Genomic DNA, 14,276 nt, shown 5'->3' on the forward strand with positions numbered 1-14,276 from the left:
CACATGTATTCCGCCCAAGCGTATGACTTTCTTTACTTCGCTGCTGTCGTCTCTAGCCCCGGATCTTTTGTAGACCTAGCAATGCCCCTGAAGTCAGCAATGGTAGCCAACAGCCTGTTTCACACAGGCTTTAAGCTTCTATAAGAAAAGTGTGAACAGCAAGTTTTTACAAAGCATTTGCAGAGCTTTCAGAAAGGTTTGTTACTATTCAGCTTCAGTTTGTATTTGTTTAACACAAATTTGAATAGGAGTGCTGACTGTCACTTTAAACAAGCTGCTAGCAGGCTTCAGCACTACATGAAATATATACACAATAATTCTGCGCTACCAAAAAGGGGAATAAAACAGCAGCTAGCACAACCAGCAAGTGTAAACAATGTCAAAAAACAAAATAAGTGTAGCGCTAGGAAGAGGGGTCAGAAAATGGAGTCTATGGACTGACAGTTCAAAGTTCGTGTGCTTAAAGGAACATCCCTGGAGAGAATATGAAAAGTCCTCTGGAACAGATCTCAACAAGGGTGTAAACCATTTATGGAGGGAGCCCACACACCACCAATAGAAGTGAAAAGGCTTACCGGACTCGGTGAACCCAACAAGGCATACGCCAGGTAGTCAATCAGGCTTAGGTGGTGCTGGACTGCAGTTGGCCCGGAAGGGCAAAGTTGGTGGAGTGGCTACCACGTGGCTGTATTCCTCAAACGTAATCGGGCCCAAAAATATGGAGTACGGCACCCATAAATCGTATCCCTCAGATCAGCGTTGGAACCAGCAATATCAGCAGCAAAATGAAGGAAGAGAAGGAATGGCCAAATAGTGTAAATCCGTTTACCGTAATTGGAAATATATTAAAAAAAAGTATACACTCACATGAAAAGATATCTAAAAACAGCGCTGTGAAGAAGTGGCGACAGTGGGTCGCCCGATGGCGCGTGCGTGCACCCCAGACCCGGAAGTATCAGATCAAGTACTAGGTATGTGATTTGGCACAGAGCAGACGCTCTGCCGCAGTATATCTACGGTGGACAGTCTGCAAGTGGTTAAAATACCAAGGGCCTGTTTGATTGACATCAATACTTTTTAGGTCACCAACCTGGAACAAGCATGCCAATCAGGAAAGTCAGAGAAAAGTCAGAATTTTGTATCTGCATGCTGATTCTTGGTGAAAAAAAAAAAATAAGATTGAAGTTATTGGTTTAGCATGATTGCCAGACACCTAGTATTTTAAAGGAAAGCCAGCAATGGCATCCACTATGTTTTGTTCATGGAAGGTTTCCTTTAATCCAAATCTTTCCAACTTTTCCCCTGTTGTAGGTTTTGCAGTATAATATAAAGTCATGTAACGTCAATTGGTAAAATAAAAGTTCAGTCAAAGTTGGTGTGCTCCTGAGTTAAATTTATAGGTACAGTGCCTTGAAAAAGTATTCATACCCCTTGCAATTTTCCACATTTTCATGTTACCACCAAAAACCTAAATGTATTTTATTGGGATTTTATGTGATAGACCAAACACAAAGTGGCACATAATTGTGAAGTGGAAGGAAAATGATAAATGGTTTTCAACATTTTTTACAAAAAAAAATATCTAAAAGGGGGCCTGCATTTGTATTCAGCCCCCTTTACTCTGATAGCTCTAACTAAAATCTAGTGGAACCAATTGCCTTCAGCAGTCACCTGATTAGTAAATAGAGTCCACCTGTGTGTAATGTAATCTCAGTATAAATACAGCTGTTCTGTGAAGCCCTTAGAGCAGGGATCTTCAAACTATGGCCCTCCAGTTGTTCAGGAACTACAATTCTTATCATGCCTAGTCATGTCTGTGAATGTCAGAATTTTACAATGCCTCATGGGATGTGTAGTTCTGCAACAGCTGGAGGGCCGTAGTTTGAGGATCCCTGCCTTAGAGGTTTGTTAGAAAACCTTAGTGAACAAACAGCATCATGAAGGCCAAGGAACACACCAGACAGGTCAGGGATAAAGTTGTGAAGAAGTTTAAAGCAGGGTTAGGTTATAAAAAAAATATCCCAAGCTTTGAACATCTCACGGAGCACTGTTCAATCCATCATCCGAAAATGGAAAGAGTATGGCACAACTGCAAACCTACCAAGACATGGCTATCCACCTAATCTGACAGACCGGGCATTAATCAGAGAAGCAGCCAAGAGGCCCATGGTAACTCTGGAGGAACTGCAGAGATCCACAGCTCAGGTGGGAGAATCTGTCCACAGGACAACTATTTGTCGTGCACTCCACATATCTGGTCTTTATGGAGTAGTGGCAAGAAGAAGGCCATTGTTGAAAGGAAGCCATCAGAAGTCCAGTTTGCAGTTTGTGAGAAGCCATGTAGGTGCTCTGGTCAGATGAGACCAATATTAAACTTTTTGACCTAAAAGCAAAATGCTGTGTGGCAGAAAACTAACACTGCACATCATCCTAAACACACCATCCCCACCGTGAAACATGGTGATGGCAGCATCATGTTGTGGGGATGCTTTTCTTCAGCAGGGACAAGGAAAGCTGGTCAGAGTTGATGGGAAGATGAATGGAGTCAAATACAGGGCAATCTTAGAAGAGAACCTGTTATGCCCCGTACACACGGTCGGACATTGATCTGACATTCCGACAACAAAATCCTAGGATTTTTTCCGACGGATGTTGGCTCAAACTTGTCTTGCATACACACGGTCACACAAAGTTGTCGGAAAATGCGATCATTCTGAACGCGTCGGGACTATAAACGGGGCAGTAGCCAATAGCTTTCATCTCTTTATTTATTCTGAGCATGCGTGGCACTTTGTGCGTCGGATTTGTGTACACACGATCGGAATTTACGACAACGGATTTTGTTGTCGGAAAATTTTATAGCCCGCTCTCAAACTTTGTGTGTCGGAAAATCCGATGGAAAATGTGTGATGGAGCCCACACATGGTCGGAATTTCCGACAACAAGGTCCTATCACACATTTTCCGTCGGAAAATCCGACCGTGTGTACAGGGCATTCGAGTCTGCAAAAGACTTAAAACTGGGGCGGAGGTTCATCTTCCAGCAGGACAACGACCCTAAACATACAGCCAGAGCTAAAATGGAATGGTTTAGATCAAAGCATATTCATGTGTGATTGGCTCATTCAAAGTCCAGACCAAAATCCAATTGAGAATCTGTGACAAGACCACTTAGGGGACCAGGCCTATTTTTCAAACTTGTTGTTTACAAGTTAAATCAGGTTATTTTGCTAAAAAACATTATATATATATTTTTTTCAGACACCCTATAAAATAAAATGGCGGTTGTTGCAATACATTATGTCACACCGTATTTGCGCAGCGGTCTTACAAATGCAATTTTTGGGGAAAAAATATACTTTTTTAAATTAAAAAAATAAGAAAACAGTAAAGTTAGCCCAATTTTTTTTATATTGTGAAATATAATGTTACACCAAGTAAATTGATACCCAACATGTCATGCTTCAAATTTGTGCCAGCTTGTGGAATGGCGATAAACTTTGACCCTTAAAAATCTCCATAGGAGACGTTTAAAAATGTCTACAGGTTACGAGTTTTGAGTTACAGAGGAGGTCTTTTGCTAAAATTATTTCTCTCGCTCTACATCGATCGCGGAGATACCTCACATGCATGGTTTGGACACTGTTTACATATGCTGGAGCGACTTACGTATGAGTACGCTTCTGCACGGCGTTCAGCATGGCGGGACGGGGCGCTTTAAAAAAATTCTTATTTATTTTACTTATTATTTTTTATTTTTACACTGCCCTTTAAAAAAAAAATTGGGATCACTTTTATTCCTATTACAAGGAATGTAAAGATCCCTTGTAATAGGAAAAAAAAATTGCAGAGCAGATCTCTTTAATGTGAGATCTGGGGTCAAAAAGACACTTAAATGCACTTGAATACAATTAAAAAAGTATTTTTTTTTCAATAAAAAAAAATTCCCCTTTAAGGCCATTGGGTGGAAGTGACGTTTGACATCGCTTCTGTCATCCAACGTCATTGAGTCGAGTGGGGGCCATTATTCCCTAACTCGACTCACAGCCTCTGAGGGGAAAGGATCAGATCGTCTCTGCCGCTATCGGCGGCTCCGGTAAGCGGCGGAGATGGCCAGAACGTGGAGAGAGGGGGGTGGGCATCTCTCCTGCCGCCGATAAAAGTGATCTTGCTGCGAATCTGGAGACCACTTTTATCTTAACCACTTCAATACCCGGCCATAGTCAAATGACGTCCACAGATGGGATCTCCCATCCTGGGTGGACATCATATGACGACCTCGGCTTTCCGCCGCTACTGCGGGCCCCCGGGAGCCCGCAGAGCGGCGATCGGGGTACCGTTGTGTCCCTCGGTACACAGCCATTCCCCGATGGGGGTATTGAAGCGGCGGCGGTGGGCGGCAGCGGGCGGCAGAGCGTCGGGAGCGGCGAATCTGTCAATGCAGAGCGGCATTGGGAAGCCCTGGTGCATTTCACAGGCCGGCTGGGAATTAAGCAATATATCCCCAGTAAGTGGGCGAGGTACGGCTTGAAGCTTAACAAGCTTTGTGAAAGCGCCACCGGTTATGTGCACTCATTCCGCGTGTACGAAGGCAAAGATTCCCAGCTCCAGCCCCCTGAGTGTCCCCCGTACATGGGAATAAGTGGGAAAATTGTTTGGGAGTTGGCATTCCCACTCCTCAAAAGGGGTACCTTATTTACATGGACAATTATTATACTAGTTTGCCCCTTCTCCGCCACCTATATCTCAAACAAACTTTGGCCTGTGGTACAACAAGAAAAAACCGAAAGGGCTTCCCACAGCGTCTTGTCACCACAAACATTCAAAGGGGGGAATCGACAAGCTTGAGGAACGAAGAAGTGTTGGCTGTGAAGTGGAGGGATAGAAAAGATGTGTACATCATGTCCACCATCCACGATGACACCTCGGTGGAACTTCACAGAAGACGCGGTACTGTTAGCAAGCCTACCTTCAGGTGATATCACACTCTGGAAAATTATTAGTCCATATTTCTAATACTGCCATTTCCCCGTTTTTAATTTCTGTCCTGAATATTTCCCTTCCTCAACCAACCATATCATTGCCTTCCATGTGAACCGACCCTGGCCTGTTTCTCGACTATGCCTCTGCCTACCGTCTGCATTGTTTTTCCGCCATGTTTTTGCCTTTCACGTGAACTGACCCTGGACTGTATCGACTATGCCTCTGCCTACCGTCTATTTCTGCCTTTTACCTGCACTGACCTCGGCCTGTTGACCATGTTTTTGCCTGCCCCTTGGATTGATCTTTCACCCTGCTACACAGGGGTCTCGCATATGTGAGGGGCTCCAGAATAGTGTTCGGAGTTCAGAAAAACAGTTTTTGGTTTTCTGTGTTCCCATAACAGGGTCTGGTTGCCTGAAGGCTTCAAAGCGATTTGGGTGGGAGAAGCCTCTACCCCTGTCCCCATTCTTTCCTGACCGATGCCCTAAGCTTGATGGTACTGCCTGCTCCATGGACAAATACTCTGGCTGTGCTGACCATACCTCTGCCTGCTGCATGTACTAACTATGGACAGTATTCCTGCCTGCTGCATGGACGATCCTTTGATCCTTTTGCTGCTGCTGACCACATCCCTGCCTGCTATCTGGACTAATGCTTTGGCTGTGCTGACATCTCTACCTGTACTGACTATTCCTGCCTGCTGCCTGTTTTGCTGTCGCTGTCCACGTTCCTGCCTGCTGCCTGGACCGATGCTATTCTCTGTGGACCACTGCACTACTAAAACCGCAGGTAATCTTTTCTTTACCCTTTACTCAGCAGAATGTATTTTGGTTTGTAATTGGTATGTACAGTACATGCTATGTGTTAGAAATATGAAGGGCCTTCAACAATGTGATAGGTTGGCAAGAATTTATGTGTGTAATTTATGCTCCTAGAACAGCTGACAGTGCTACTTGGACGTTGGGCCTCTGTATGTGGCCAGACTATGTAAAAGTCTCACACATGTGGTATCGCAATACTCAGGAGGAGTATCAGAATGTATTTTGGGGTGTCATTTTTGCTATGTACATTCTGTGTGTTGGACATATCTTATAAATGGACAACTTTGTATAAAAAAAAAGCGTTTTCATTTTTTTTCCACAGTTTCCAAAAACTTTGGGAAAAAAATGAACCATTCAAAAGACTAATTATGCCTCATAGATTATACGTTGGGGTGTTAGCTTTCCAAAATGGGGTCATTTTGTGGGCGTTTCCATTGTCCTGGTGCTCCAGGGCCTTCAAAATTATAATAGGTGGTTGAGAAATGAGATGTGTAATTTATGCTCCTAGAATGCCTGAAGCTGCTATTTCAATGTTAGGCCTCTGTATGTGGCCAGGCTGTGTAAAAGTCTCACACATTTGGTATTGCCATACTCAAGAGGAGTAGCAGAATGTATTTTGGGGTGTCATTTTTGCTATGTACATGCTATGTATTGGAAATATCTTATGAATTGACAACTTTGTGTAAAAAAAAAAGCGTTTTCATTTTTTTCCACAGTTTCCAAAAACTTCTGGAAAAAAATGAACCGTTCAAAAGACTCATTATGCCTCATAGATTATACATTGGGGTGTTAGCTTTTCAAAATGGGGTCATTTTTTGGGCGTTTCCATTGTCTTGGTGCTCCAGGGTCTTCAAAACTGTAATAGGTGGTTGAGAAATGAGATGTGTAATTTATGCATGTAGAACGCCTGACGGTGCTACTTCAATTTTGGGCCTCTGTATGTGGCCAGGCTGTGTAAAAGTCTCACATATGTGGTATCGCCATACTCGGGAGGAGAAGCAGAATGTATTTTGGGGTGTCAGTTTTGCTATGTACATGCTATGTGTTGGAAATATCTTATAAATGGACAACTTTGTATTAAAAAAATGCGTTTTCATTTTTTTCCCACATATTCCAAAAACTACTGCAAAAAAATGAACCGTTCAAAAGACTCATTATGCCTCACAGATTATACGGTGGGGTGTTAGCTTTCCAAAATGGGGTCATTTTGTGGGCGTTTCCATTGACCTGGTGCTCCAGGGCCTTCAAAATTGTGATAGGTTGTCATCAAATGAGATGTGCAATTTATACCTCTGTATGTGGCCAGGCTGTGTAAAAGTCTCACACATGTGGTATCACTATACTCAGGAGGAGTAGCAGAATGTATTTTGGGGCGTCATTGCAAGTATGCATGTGCTGTGTGAGAGAAATAACTTGTTATTATGACAATTTTGTGCAAAAAAAAAAAAAATTTCCAAGAATTGTGGGAAAAAATTACAACTTCAAAAAACTTACCATGCCTCTTACTAAATACCTTGGAATGTCTGCTTTCCAAAAAGGGGTAATTTGGGGGGTATTTGTACTTTCCTGGCTTGTTAGGTCCTCAAGAAATGAGATAGGCCTTCAGTACATCAGGGGTGATCAGATGTGATCATTTTTCAATGATTTGCACCATAGCTTGTAGACTATATAACTTTCACAGAGACCAAATAATATACACTAATTTGGGTTATTTTTACTAAAGATATGTAGCAGTATACATTTGGCCCAAATTTATGAAGAAAAATTACTTATTTGCAAAATTTTACAATAGAAACTAAAAAAAGGTGTTTTTTTTCAAAAATGTCTCTCTTTTTTCGCTTATATTGAAAAAAATAAAAAACCAGCAGTGATTAAATACCACCAAAAGAAAGCTATGTTTGTGAGAAAAAAATGATAAAAATTTGGTTTGGGTACAGTGTAGCATGACTGAGTAATTGTCATTCAAAGTGTGAGAGCGCTGAAAGCTAAAAATTGGTCTGGGAAGGAAGAGTGTATAAAAGCCCTGTATTGAAGTGGTTAAAGAGGACCGCCGTTTCAGAAAATACCGGGGCTATGGCAGCTATCTGCTGCATAACCCAGGTACTCTACGTCAAAGTACTGATGTACAGCTACGGCAGTTTGCGGGAAGTGGTTAAAATTGCTGTTCACAGACGCTCTCTATCCAACCCGTCAAAGCTTAAGCTATTTTGCAAAGAAGAATGGGAAAAATGTCACTCTAGATCAGTGTTTCTCCTTGTCAAAAGAAGTTTATTGAGTATACAATGTTATAAAGATACATAAAGTAAGTTTACAAGGATCTATAAAGTAAGCTCATTGTTTTACAGTAGGGTTTATATAGGTAAATATCATGAAATTTCAAATATTAAACATTGGGTTCACGTAAACCTAAATTAAAGATATATATCATTTCCTTAGTTACTTTTGTAGGTATTTAAATGATTTATACCTACTATACATATTGTTTACAAGTAGAGTGTATATAGGTCAAATAAATTCTGATAATGAGCTTTAATCGTAAGGTGGAGAAAAGGAAAGAGAAAGAAGAAAAAGGGTTGAAAGGTAGAGGTATGGTCCACAAGGTTGTCCCGCTCGTCAGTTTATTATTCTTTTTAGTTCTCTTTGAAGCCTTAGAATGGGTGTCTCTGTAAGTCATTTAATCTGTTACCATGGCAACAGGACAGAGTCATTGAAGTTTGACAGGAACTGTTGTTTTATCCAAGGATGCCAAAGTTTTTCAAATTTTGGAATTTGATTTTGATCGATGGCTACCATCTTAGCATGGGACATTGTATTATTCATTCTGTGAATTGTTTCTGCTAGTACCAATGTAGGAGATTTCCATGCCTTGGCCACTGTTTGTTTTGCAGCCGTTATTAGTTGGATCATAAGTTTGAATTGAGAGAGTGTTAACCATTCCGGTTTTAGATTAAGTAAAGTTAAATATGGATTTGGTTGTATTATTTTTTTAAATATTTTAGATGCAATCACGAAGACTTCCTTCCAGAAGGTTTGGATTACTGGGCACGTCCACCATATGTGTAAATATGTGCCTATTTCTGGGCATCCTCGAAAACAAAGAGCTGAGGTATTAGGTGAATATTTTGCCACTCTAGCGGGTACAAGGTACCAGCGAGTTAGGACTTTATAATTTGTCTTAAGTGCTAAGATGTTGGGTGAAGATGACTTAGATGTGAGCCATATGTTAGACCAGTCCGTGTCTTCTAAAGTTCGTCCCAGGTCCTCCTCCCACCTCTGAACGTAAGAGGGTCTATTAAGATTTGGTACTCCATATAATTGATTATAAAGTGATGAAATTGTACCTTTAGCAAATGGATCTTTTGTACAGATTGATTCAAAAATGGATAATTGGGATAATGATGTATCCCCCTTTAGGAATGGTGTATAGAAATTTTTGATTTGGAGATATCTAAATATCTCAGAGTTTGGTAGATCATATTTTTCTCTAAGCGATGGGAATGAAAGGAATGATTTAGATGCTATGAAGTCATTTAGTGTCTGAATGCCTGATGTTGTCCAAGCTTTAAAAGAATTTGGGTAGATCCATGCCGGATAAAAGGCCGGATTTCTGATAAAAGAAAGGAGAGGGTTGTGTGGAGATTGTAACTGATATTTGGTTTTTAGTTTATCCCAGAGAGATAAGAAGTGTTTAGCTATGGGATTATGAATTTTAAAGCGGTCTTTAGGATCAAGCCATAATAAATTTGATATTAATAGAGGGTCATTTTCTGAAGCCTCTATAAATACCCATAATGGGATTTCCTGTTTTGCATGGTATTTGGACAGACTGGCCAAATGTGCTGCTCTGTAGTAGTTAGTAAAATTAGGGTATCCCAGGCCTCCTTTATTTTTGGGAAGATGTAGTGTGTGTATAGGTATACGTGGTTTAGAAGAGCCCCATATAAACGAAGTTGCTCTTTTTTGTACTATTCTCAAAAAATAGGAAGGAATTGGAATAGGGAGGACTCTGAATAGATAAAGCAATTTGGGTAGAATAGTCATTTTGATTGCATTAATCTTCCCCATCCAGGATAAAGGAAGTTGCGACCATTGTTTTATTAGATTTGTGATCTGTCTTAATACAGGAGGATAATTGGTTGAGAATAAGTCAGAATGAGAGGCTGTTAAATTAATTCCAAGATATGGGATTGATTTTTCTGCCCATGTGAATGGGAGTGCAGCCCTAGCCGGGATCAATTCCATGTTTGTGAGTGAAATATTAAGCACTAGGCATTTCTTAGGATTAATCATAAGGCCGGATAGGGCTGCAAATCCATCAAGAGCTGGTATTAAGTTAGGACCAGAGACCTGTGGTGATGATAGAAAAAGTAATATATCGTCTGCAAATATACATAATTTGTGTGTAATACCTCCTACTTCAATGCCAGTTATAGTTTGGTTTGTTCTGATATATTGGGCCATGGGTTCGAGTATAAGGGCAAATAATAAGGGAGATAATGGGCAACCCTGTCGGGTACCTCTTTCGATATTAAAGGCTTCAGATTTGTATCCAGCATATTTTATATAGGCTTTGGGTTTATTATATAATGCTTTGATCCATGTTAAAAAGTGGGGTCCAAAACCCCATTTTTGTAATGAATATTGCATATATTGCCAGGATACTGTGTCAAATGCCCTCTTAATATCGAGAGATAGAAAACATAAAGGGATTTTCCGTTTTTTAGCAATATGTGCCAATAACACTGCCCTGCGTATATTATCGCCTGCCTGTCTATTTGGCATGAAGCCTACTTGATCTCTATGTATTAATTTTCCTATAATGCTATTGAGGCGTTTTGCTATTATTTTTGCTAATAATTTAATATCGAGGTTTAACAGAGAGATAGGCCGATAATTCACACAGGAAGTATCATCAGAAAGGGGTTTTGGGATCATACAAACAATTGCCATTAGTGTTTCTTGCCGAAAAGAATGTCCATCTAGAAGTTTGTTAAAAGTTTCAGTGAGAATGGGAGAGAGTATTTCTGAGAATGTTTTATAGTATAAAGCCCAGTAGCCGTCTGGGCCTGGTCTTTTGTTAAGTTTTAGGTCTTTTATGGCGTTAGCAACTTCATCTATAGTTATAGGCTCATCCAAACTGCTTTTTTGATTCTGAGATAACTCGGGTAAGGTTATTTTTGAGAAGAAGGATTCAGCCTCTGTAGGATTAAATTCATTGTTTGTCTTGTATAAAGTTGCGAGATGTGAGTGAAATTTATGGACTATTTTAACTGGATTACAAGTGTAAACATTTTTTGATAATTTCAAACGTATTGGTTTGAAAGATTTGTTAGTTGAATTTAATGCCCGAGCCAAATATGTACCTGGTTTGTTTGTATTCATGTAGAAATTGTGTTTGGAGCGTTTGAGGGATTTATCAACTGACTCAGTGAGAAATAGATCGTATTCCAATCTAGATTTTTCCAGATGAGATTTTGTACTCTGAGATGGATTATCTTGAAATGATATGTAGGCTGCATTAAAATTGAGTTCTAGTTTTTTTGCTAGATTTTTGCGTTCCCGTTTAAATAGTGCCATTTGTCTTTGTATTGTACCACGCAAGACAGGCTTATGAGCTTCCCACAGTGTTATTGGGGAGATGTCTGTTGTATTATTAATTGATAAGTATTCCTTTAAAGCTTGTTCAATGGTCATCTGATGTAGTGGGTGTTTGAGCATTATGTCCGGTAAGTACCACGTTGGGTCATGCGCTTTTGGTATGGCTGAGGCTATAGTAGTGTATACTGCATTATGGTCAGACCATGGAATCGGAATTATATCTGATGCAATAATTTCTGGTATCATTCCTATTGTTAGAAAAATATGATCTATTCTGGTGAAGGTTTGATGAAGGTGCGAGAAATAAGTGAATTTCTTTTTCATTGGGTTACTTTCTCTCCATGAATCTACCAGATTGTATTTGGAAAGAAGTTGAGAAAAAGGTAATCTAGAGGTTATTTTGGATGGTGTAAAAGGTGATTTATCTAGAAATGGGAGGAGGACCTGGTTCGAATCCCCACACATTATTACTGTTCCTATTTTGTGTGTATTAATCACTTGTAATATATGTGAGAGGAATGGTGTAGGTTGTTTGTTAGGAGCGTAGTAGGAAATCACCGTGATTGCTGTATCCATTATATAACCCATGAGTATCTGGTATCTACCTTCTGGGTCTTTAATTTCTGATGATAAGGTGAATGGTGTGGATCGGTGAAATGCAATTAGAGTTCCCCTTTGCTTGGTACAGGCAAAAGCCGTGTAAATTTGTTGATAAAAAGGAGAAATATATTTTGGAGTAGAATCTTTGGTGAAGTGTGTTTCTTGGAGGCATACTATGTGAGCCTTCTTGTTATGGAAAGTAGGGAAGGCTTTGGTCCTTTTTTGAGGGACATTTATTCCCTGAACATTCAGGGAAAGTATATTCAGTGGTGCCATGGCAATAGATCAAATAGTTTTGACTTACTTTTTGTTATGCAGAGCTGACTGCGCAGATCAACCTGTGTGGACTGAAGAGATGAATCGATAGAAAAGAAACCAGTGAATTCTGGAGTAAAGAGTAAACAAAAAACATATGAGATTAGATGATACATTGTATAAATTATTTTTTGCAAGTAATCACAATTTACCCGTGAAAGAGAATAAATATCTCTCTCAGGGGAATAAGTGCCTTCGTCACACTCCCACATAATATGGTTGGGAGAATGAGGAGGGCTAATGGGGGTACACGGATCTTCCGCTTACAGGAGAGAAGTGCTATGTCAAAAGACATCAAAATGATGTTTCATTAGTTGGAGTGCAGAATATAGTTTTTGTTGAAATTATTTATTCCAGGGTGGTTGTATATGGTTAGTCTTGCCCTAGGCTAAATAATTCAGTTAGAAAGGTACTGTTAATAACTTTGGTATTGATGAAGATAGTTTGAATTATTTTGGGATTTTAACCCTTTTAGAGTAAACAATTACATATTTTATTCATATGTAACTGTTTAGATATGTTAACTCATAAAATTGAGGTTGTATTGCTTCAGATTAGAATAAACAAAAACATAATTCTAGGAACTAGTTAGGTAATAATATATTTGTTTTAAGAAAAGAAAGAAAAAAAAAAAAAAGCTTCCATTACTTCTGGATTATTGAACATATTTGTCCTAAAAAGTAATAAATCTATTGTTATTACCTGATAATATATAACTGAACAAGAATTTCCTTATTTCACTTATATATTCTAAGGCTATATGAATCAGAAGTAATAAGAAATATAACTGGAATGTAACATGATCCCACACAGTGTGTGACTATCAGAATGCAGTTACATTCAGTTATAAATATAGGTTTTTTATAGAGAACCATCTCTTAGTATAATAAATGAAGAGATATCAGGAATTAGGATGTCAGTCCATTGAATCTTCTTGGTCCATGGATGATGTGGCATAATGGCCTCTTTTGTGAGAATGATGATTCCCATTTTGTTCTGGAATTTTCTGGGTGCTGCCTGAAGGTGAAGATGATGCCATTCTTCTGCGTGTGGGAGTGTTGCTGCTTGTGGGTTCTGTCAGATTTAATTTTAAAAGGGTTTGTTGTAGTTCATCTGCTGATCTGCTTCTGTAAATTGTACCTTGGTAGTTAAATCTGACTGAAAAGGGGAAGCCCCATTGATACATAATGTTGTGGCGTTGCAGTTCCATTAGTTGGGGTTTCATGGATCGTCTTTTAGTAATAGTAAGTTGGGATAGGTCAGCAAAAATTTGATAATTGTGTCCTTGAAAATTAAGTTCCTTTTTTTCTCTTGCAGCAATTAGTATTTGTTCTTTCGTTCTGTAATAATGAAATTTTGTGATTATATCACGTGGGGGTCCATCTTTCTTTTTGGCTATGAGGGCTCTGTGTACTCTGTCCAGTTCTAAACGTTCAATAGGGATATCTGGCTTTAGTTCTTGTAATAGAGCAGTAATAGTAGATTGCAGGTCTGTCACAGTTTCAGGTATTCCCCTTATGCGCAAGTTTGAACGTCTGGCTCTATTTTCGTAATCTTCGAGCTTAGTTTGAAGTATTAAATTCTCTTTTTTTAATTGTTCCAATTCTGTTATATTTTCTTGGGTTGTAATTTCAATTTCATCCATTTTTATTTCTAAGGCTGCGGTGCGGTTTCCCAGCTCTCTTATTTCTTTGGTTAGGCTGTTTGTTATTTGGTCTGAGGTTTGTTTTAAAACCTTATGAAGCATCTTTTCAAATTGTAATAATATTACTGGGGATACTGAGGAGGCTTGTGGAGAAGTTTGTGAGAGGATTTGTTCTGTATCTGACTCAAATGGAGAGTCTTGCTGTGACATTTTCTGTCTGTGAGAGCGCCCTGATGCTGTATCTTGTGAGGTGACTGGAGCTGCTTTAGTTGCAGTGAGTGCCTGTGAGCTCTTTGTGAGGTGATTTTTATTTCT

This window comes from Aquarana catesbeiana, linkage group LG03 (genome assembly GCF_042186555.1).
Source record: "Aquarana catesbeiana isolate 2022-GZ linkage group LG03, ASM4218655v1, whole genome shotgun sequence".
Classification (NCBI taxonomy): Eukaryota; Metazoa; Chordata; class Amphibia; order Anura; family Ranidae; genus Aquarana; species Aquarana catesbeiana.